An 8,861-nucleotide genomic window follows, 5' to 3' on the forward strand; every position below is an offset into this window, starting at 1 on the left:
AAAGGCATGATGTGGATTTGCATGAAGGAGTTGAACTTGTTCGACTAATGGATCTGATTTGTGGGGTTTCACGGGGAGCAGCACAGATCCAAGGGTTATGAGCCAACTAGTCATGGTCGTTCCAGTAGTCGATTTCCTTGGGAAAGAAAACATACGTTCGTGAGGTGTCACAAAGGAGGGAGCGGATGAAATGTAGTGCGGTTGGGAGAAGATCCTGCCAGTGGGAGACAGAGATGTTTAGTTTTGAGAGCAAGGAGTAAGGCCTTATAGATTGTGGAGTTCTCTTTCTCTACTTGTCCGTTACCTTGTGGGTTTTGGCTAGTGGTGCGGCTGCTTTCAATGCCCCTGGCCAGTAGGTACTGTTACAATATCAAATCAGCAACCACAAAGAAGGCATATCACACAGGGGTACAGATGAACAATTACTTTATTAACAAAAATTCAGCTTCAAACTTTAATTCAAAATCCACCCTTTTATAACAATGTCCACTGGTTACTATGCAAATTTCTATAACAGTGTAAAACTAATAAATTCCCCAGCCTAAATATAACATATGTAATTAAAGTCTAAGTTATATTTCCAACCAGCCCACAGAAAAAAAATTAGACACACAAAACTTCAATCTCAACTGAAGCAAAGATCATAAACAAAATTCAGTTTGTTTTGTAAACTGAAGCCAAAAGATGTTTGAGAGAGCACAAAATTTGAAGTTGTCTTCTTGTGTTGCTTGCAGAGAGAGGAACAATTCCTTGCGGCTGCCTTCGGAATGTTCATACCTTTTAAAATGCCCAACATTCTAAACTGTCTTCCAGACAATGACTCATGTTTTGGGCTCTCTTCCACTCCACAGCACACCCAGTGATGTTTCATCGTCAAAATCCAGAAAATTTTAGATTATTTTCTGCACATGCTCAGTTTGTCTCCCACTCTCTCAGCAGTCCACCTTCACCTTGGCCCTCGAGGGCAAACTGTCACTTTTTAACATAAAACCACACAACACATATGCCAATACACAACACAGAACTCTGTAACACCACCCTGCTAAAAAAACAATTTGGTCCACAAGAACAAACTTTCAACAATTAATGGAAGTACTACATAAATAATATAAAATAAACACTCCAAATTTTACAATATGTGATTAGATTCATATCTACCCAGATTAAGATCTTGACAATCTGCTATTACATTATCCGTCCCTTTTATGTGTGTAATAATTAAATCATACTCTTGTAACATTAAGCTCCAGTTCAATAACCATCTGTTCTTATTTTTCATTTTAGTCATTATACTCATACAATCCCAAAGGTGTAACAAATGCAGAAATATCCGTGCCTCTCTCCATCAAAGGAACAGAAATCAATTTTTGTAAGAAACTTGCCTTCCCCAACTTATCTATACAAACATCTATTCTGGGAATAGGGAACGAATCAGTCTTTCCTACCATGTTTACCTTTCGATAATCTGTACAAAATCTAATTGAGCCATCTGGCTTAGGCACCAGAACACAGGGTGAACTCCAATTTGAACTTGATTTTCGGATGATGTCACTTTTGAGCATATAATCCACCTCTTGATCCAACAATCTGCTCTTTTCCTAATTACCTCGGTAAGGATTCAGCTTAATAGGCTTAGCATCACTGACATCCACAACATGACAAGCCACAATATTTCTCCTTGGAACATCTTGGAATATATCTTTAAATTTCATAAGTAATGTCTTAATTTCTTCCCTTTCTGATTTAGTCAAATGAATTAACTTGTTGTATAAGTTTTGCAAAACTATAGAATTTTCCAGCCTGGGGCTTATCACTTTCTGTGCTCCATGACCTTAAACAAAACTTATCTCCTCCTTGCTTTCCTCTATAACAAGCACCTTGGTTGGAATCCTATTCTCCTCCTCAGTCATTTTCTCAAAGTAAGGTTTAAGCATGTTCATGTGGCATATCTGTGTCTCTCTTCGATGATCAGGCATCTCAATGACATAGGTGACATGGTATGGCTAATTTTTGATTTCACCTTAGATGGACCTGAAAACTGAGCTCTCAACGGGTTTGACTGCATTGGAAACAAAACCAAGACTTTGTCACCAGGTTTAATGTCCCTAAAATTTGCTTTCGGATCATAACAAATTTTTATTTTTCCCTGAGCAATTTTTAAATCTATCCTTGTCACCTCGCAAGCCTGATGTAATCTGTTTTTAAATTTGAAAAATTAATCCAACAGATTTGATTGTATATCATTATGTATCCACTGTTCCTTCAACAATAGTAATGGACCCCTGACTTCATGACCAAACACCAACTCATATGGACTAAAGCCAAGAGACTCCTGAGTTGCCTCTCTAACAGCAAATAATAACAAATTGATTCCTTCATCCCAATCCTTATTATTTTCCATGCAATAAGCCCTCATCATATTTTTCACAGTTAAATGGAACCTTTCCAAGGCCCCTTGACATTCAGGATGATTGGCAGATGACACAATTTGAACATGGGCTCCCAATTCATACACCACCTCGTTGAAATATTCCAGACATGAAATTATTCCCTTGGTCCGACTGAATTTTCCTAGGAAGGGCAAACAGTGTGAACATTTTTAGCATAGTCTTCACAATTGTCTTTGCTTTAATGTTTCTCAGGGGAATAGTCTCTGGAAACCTTGAAGTTGTGCACATGAATATTAACAAATATTAATTTCCTGCTTTGGTTTTTGGCAATGGGCCAACACAATCCACTATCACTTTTGAGAAGAGCTCCCTGGAAATAGGGATGGGTTGTAAAGGTGCCACTGGTGGTCCTTGATTAGGTTTGCCCACCATTTGACAAGTGGGACAGGTTCTCCAAAAGTTGACAGCTTCCTTTCTTAATTTCAGCCAATAAAATTGTTTCCTTATCTTTTATACCATCTCCTTCACTCCAAGATGTCCTCCTAAAGGTGTACTATGAACCAACTTTAATATTTCATTCCTGTAAGTTTTGGGAATTACAACTTGCCTTATTTTAAATTTGAAAAATTAATCCAACAGATTTGATTGTATATCATTATGTATCCAGTCATCACTGGCAGGTATCATTTGTGGTCTCCACTTTCTCATCAATATTTCATCTTGAACAAAGAAACCTACTGGCACAATTTCAATTTCATGGTTAGACAATATCTTATCGCTTATCCCAGCAAGATCAGGTTTATGCTTTTGTCTAGCTATTAATTCTTCTCTTGACAACAGCAAAGCTGAATCCTTAGGTTTCTCCTCAATGCTTGCCTCCACCACAGGATCATCACAGCATTTTCTACCTCTACCTGTTTTCTAGACATGGCTCTAGTAATGGCACACGCAGGGTAGATTTCCAAATCCTTTTCGGACTCATAAACCAATGGCTTACTTGTGAGTTTCACCGCAGTTATGACTTTACCCTCTGCTAAATCATTCCCTAACAAAAGAGAAACTCCATCCACTGGCAGAATTGATCTTGTACCTATCGTAACCGGGCCATTAACTAAGTCTGATTTCATCACTATTCTATGCAAAGATATAAGCTCTGCTTCACCACCAATGCCTTTAATTAAATTCACATCTGCAGTATCGGTCTCCTCACCAAAATTCAAAACGTTGCTTAATACGAGCGATTGGGGTGCTCCAGTATCCTGCAGAATTTTAACTGGCACTTGATTGGATCCTTCTTTAACTGAAATGAAACCTTCAGTCATGAATGGTTTAAAAATATCCCTAACTTTCTCACTCTGAACACAGGCAGTTGGTACAACCCCTTTCTCTTTCTTCCTTTTCAGTACAGGGCAGTTTGCTATTATGTGCCCTGCCTTCTTACAATAGTGGCAAATAACACTCGAAAATTTTTCCTTCACCCATTTCTCTTCCTCTCTTCCTTTAACCTCACTTCTACATTTTCTTTCTTCTCTACTTGGATTATCAGCAGTATTCCTTTGAAAGGTTTTCCCTGGTGTCCACTTAGCCTTGTGGGTTAAAGCATATTCCTCTGCAAATTTAGCCAATTCTTCCCAAGTTTTAATATTTTTCTCTGCCAAGTATACATGAATATTGTCAGGAACACAATTTTTAATCTGCTCAATCAGAATGATTTCCCTCAATGAATCAAAGTTATTTTTTACTTTCATTGCAGCACATCACAGGTAAAAACACACAACCTTCCTCTAAGCAAAATCCAGGTAAGATTGGGTTGGTGTTTTTTTAAACTCCTAAACTTTTGTCTATAAGCCTCTGGGACTTATTCATAAGAACTGAATTTACAAATTCATAATCAGCTGCTTGTTGAACATTGAGACATGAATACACCTGTTGGGCTTTCCCTTTAAGAACACTTTGTAACAGGAGTGACCTCTGGTCTGGTGGCCATTTTAAATTTACAGCTACTTTTTCAAAATGCTGAAAATACTGGTCTATTTCCACTTCCTCAAATGGAGGAATTAACCTCACTTCTCTACTGACCAGAAACCTCTCCTCAGCCTACCTTAGAGTTGGAACCAGGTGCCTCACCTATTCCCTCTCCTTGTATCCAGCATCGATAGCCAGTGACAAATGGTGACACCGATGCCCGGGACATGGAATTCTGTTCAAGATGACGCCCAATGATCATCTTCTGAAAGGGGGACTGGTGCTCGTCAATCCAGTGAGTTGGGATCGACAGAGGGCAGGGCCCCAATCTGAGGTGAGGGGGGAACAAAGTTAAAGTAGTTGAAGAAGGAGCTAAAGTAGTTGGTAAAGTGAAGGAAGAGAGGCGTCAAGAAACCAGTTCCGAAGAGGATCTGGTTAGTGAACAAGAAGAAGAAATGTATGAGAAGCCTGTTGCTGGTCAGGGTAGGCACTTCTCTAAATATAAGGATTACTTTGAATTACAGTTCAAAGCAAAGTCATAGCAGATTTCATTGGGCTTTACATCTGTTATAGAGTACCTCGACGTTATGGGTGTGAGCGCTCCAATGGATGTTGAGGATGGAGCGGAGACAACGCTGGTGGAAGCGTTCTAGGAGCCGTAGGTGGTGCCGGTAGAGGACCCATGATTCGGAGCCGAACAGGAGTGTGGGTATGACAACGCTCACACCCCTAACGTCGAGGTACTCGAGATGGCAGAGGTCGACAGCATCGAGTCCACGCTGCTGAAGATCCAGCTGCGCTGGATGGGTCACGTCTCCAGAATGGAGGACCATCGCCTTCCCAAGATCGTATTATATGGCGAGCTCTCCACTGGCCACCGTGACAGAGGTGCACCAAAGAAAAGGTACAAGGACTGCCTAAAGAAATCTCTTGGTGCCTGCCACATTGACCACCGCCAGTGGGCTGATAACGCCTCAAACCGTGCATCTTGGCGCCTCACAGTTTGGCGGGCAGCAGCCTCCTTTGAAGAAGACCGCAGAGCCCACCTCACTGACAAAAGGCAAAGGAGGAAAAACCCAACACCCAACCCCAACCAACCAATTTTCCCTTGCAACCGCTGCAATCGTGTCTGCCTGTCCCGCATCGGACTGGTCAGCCACAAACGAGCCTGCAGCTGACGTGGACTTTTTTACCCCCTCCATAAATGTTCGTCCGCGAAGCCAAGCCAAAGAAGAAACATCTGTTATAGTAAATCAGCAAATGTGATGGAAGATATTTCAACTGTTAAAGGTGATGCAGCAAATTTTGCAAAATTGCTGGATAAAGTTCAAGAAAAAGTTAAGAAGATGAAAGATTGCATTTGTGATATTGAACAATGTCAACAAAAATTCAACAATGTGGTGATACCTGCAGGAGTGTAAGGCGGACAGGACAACACCTGACAGGCTGTCAATCAGTTGACCTGTATGAATCAAGCCTGCGCCGGCCTCCGAAGTCTCACTCAGAGTTACTGAAGCAAAAACTAGCCTGGTCTGTCAAAGTTTTAGTTGATTAAAGCCTGTTGTACAGTCTTTACCTTGTGTACGTCTGGTTCTGTCTAAGAGCGCACCACAATTTAATCAACAAAGACTTTTTCCCATGGCTGCTACGGAAAAACTCCTGAGCACAGGGAGCCTCGAAGTCGACCCACACCACTTGGAAGCCCAGACACACTTCAAGATGTGGAGGGATGCAGTTGAAGCAATCATCGAGGTCCACACAGATGGAATCCTGGACTCAGATTGGAAGAAGCTCATTCTACTCCAATCAAAGCTGGGTCCCCATGCTTTCCAGGCAACCAAAGGCTGCTCCAAGTACAAAGAAGCAATGGACATTCTCAAGACCTTGTACAAGCCCCCAATGAATGCAGTCTTTGCAAGGTACCTCCTCAATCCCCGAGCCCAGCCACACGGGGAGATGGCTGAGTCTTATGTGGGGCACCTGTGAGAGTTGGCCCGACTGTGTTTGGCTGAATCTGGGATAGGCACATAGGAGGTTGAGAGGCAGATCTGGGATGCCTTTGTCCAAGAACTACGCTTGAGGGCCATCCAGCACAAGCTGCTGGAAGATAACATCTATGCTCAGGTCAAGACTGTGGAAGTAGTTCAAACCCTGGAAGCTGCAGCCCTGCACGTTGAAGCCTTCGAATCCAGGCTCCCCCAAGCTCCCTCATGGCCACCTCACTCGGCAGCCGCAGCCTTAGACCAAGATGGGGAAGAGAACATTCCTACGGTGGGTGTCTGATGCCACTGTAAATACTGTGGGCCCTGGTGTGTGTCAGACTGTCGATCCCACCAAAACTACCAGGCTAGAAATTGGCACTGTTCCCGTTGTGGCAAGAAAGGCCACTTTACTTAAGTGTGCCTCTTAAAACCAGCAGTCAGCTGAGCGCTCCCCTATCACCCAACCGTCTCCACCACGGATTCCTCCACGTGTACATGCTGGGCAACGCCATTGTCTGCGCTACCACTTCCACCTTCCTCAACCCTGAAGGTGCAGCATCCGGCCCCTCTACCAATGTGTGCCCCATGCATCTGGACCAGCCCCTGGTCTCACCTTCACCACTCGTCGAAGACTTCAATGACATAATTTCTGGTTTACGTTGTGATGTCACTTCCGGCTGACAGAGTGACATCACTTCCACTGGCCGCAATGACATCACCTCTCCTGGCGCAAGAAACACAGCTGGGGAAGGAGGCCAGCCACGTCGCTGTACCGCATGTGGCGCTGCCATCTTGGGCAGGGCAGGGACTGTCACGGAAGCCCTCCAACGACAAAGGGGACGATGTGGTAAACATGGGCGATGAACATGACACCCCACCGATTCTCCCCCCAAGACTCTGGTTGCACCTTAACGACGACATGGTTAACACCGATGATGACCAGGCCTCCCTACCAATGCTCCACATGTCTCCGGATGCCATAAATCGCCACACACAACCAGAGAGCAATAACTCCAACCCCGAGATGGTCCTGGCTGCCACCAGTCTGACTAGGAACATCCCTTACGATCTCAGGTGCTATATGATGGAGTTTCCATTGCTTCTCAGCTGATATAACTGTGGGAGGGGAGACATACATGGGGTTCAGGCTTCTGGTCATGCCCAAATTATGCGTCCCAGTCCTCCTGGGCCTAGATTTCCAGTGCCACCTGCAGAGCGTCATGCTTGCCTTCGGGGGGCCTCAACATCCAACATCCGCTCACACTACACAGCGCGCCGACTTACCAGCCCTGGCCAACCTGAGGCCTCTCCACATTATGTATCACCCCCTCTCCGCTGCTCTTCACACACCTTACGCAGACAATAAGCCGATCGTCGTCAGAACTAGATGCTATGCACCACAGACAGAGACTTTATCAAGGCAGATGTGCAGCGGCTTCTGGCAGAAGGCATTATAGAGCCTAGTAACAGCCCTTGGAGAGCCCAAGTCCTGATGGTCAAAGGGGGATGGTAAGGCACGGATGGTCATGGATTACAGCCAGACCATAAACCGGTACACCCAACTGGAAACCTACCCCGTGCCGTGGATAGCTGACATGGTCAACGAGATAGCCCGTAACCGGGTTTTTTTCCACGATTGACCTGAAGTCAGCTTATCATCAAATCCCCATCCACCCGAATGCCGACAGGCGCCTATACCAGTTCCTCCGAGTTCCCTTTGGAATCACGAACGGGGTCTCCATCTTCCAGCGGGAGATGGATCATATGGTAGATTGGCACAAGGTGAAGGTGACGTTCCCATATCTGGATAACGTCACTCTCTGTGACTGTGACCAGTGGAATCATGATGCCAACCTGGAGAAATTCTTCCAGACAGCCAGGGAGCTGAAGCTCACTTACAACAAGGAGAAGTGCATGTTCAGCACCACCTGCCTTGCCATCCTGAGGTCCATGGCCCATGGGGTCATTGGCCCAGATCGAGAGCGGATGCACCCATTGATGGAGCTACCTCTTCCCCCTACGCTAAAGGCCTTTTGCAGGTGCCTTAGCTTATTCTCCTATGACTTGCAGAGAGTTCTCCACTTCTTGGACAAGGTCCGCCCATTGGCCAAGCTACAACTGTGTTCCCTTCCCACCTGATGCGCAGGCAGCTTTCGTGCATATCAGGCAAGACATTGCAGATGCCACAATGCAGCCCATGGATGAGGACCCCTTTCCAGGTGGAGAGTGATGCCTCCGATGTAGCCCTCACCCCTAATCTCATCCGAGGGGTGCCCATTTGTCTTCTTCTCTAGGACCCTCCAAGGCTCCAAGCTCATGCATTCCACCATTGAAAAGGAGGCCCAGACGATTGTGGAAGTGGTCCACCACTGGCGCCACTACCTGGCATCCCAATCTGTAAATATTGTATTTTTGTATTGTGGGTACGATTCTTTGTTACTGCCCCCCCCCCCCAAGGGACAATTTTAAAGAAGGGGTGAATGTGGTGGTACACCACTGGCCTACTGCAGGGGGAACCTCTGTA

The sequence above is a fragment of the Narcine bancroftii genome, chromosome 9 (genome assembly GCF_036971445.1).
Source record: "Narcine bancroftii isolate sNarBan1 chromosome 9, sNarBan1.hap1, whole genome shotgun sequence".
Lineage (NCBI taxonomy): Eukaryota > Metazoa > Chordata > Chondrichthyes > Torpediniformes > Narcinidae > Narcine > Narcine bancroftii.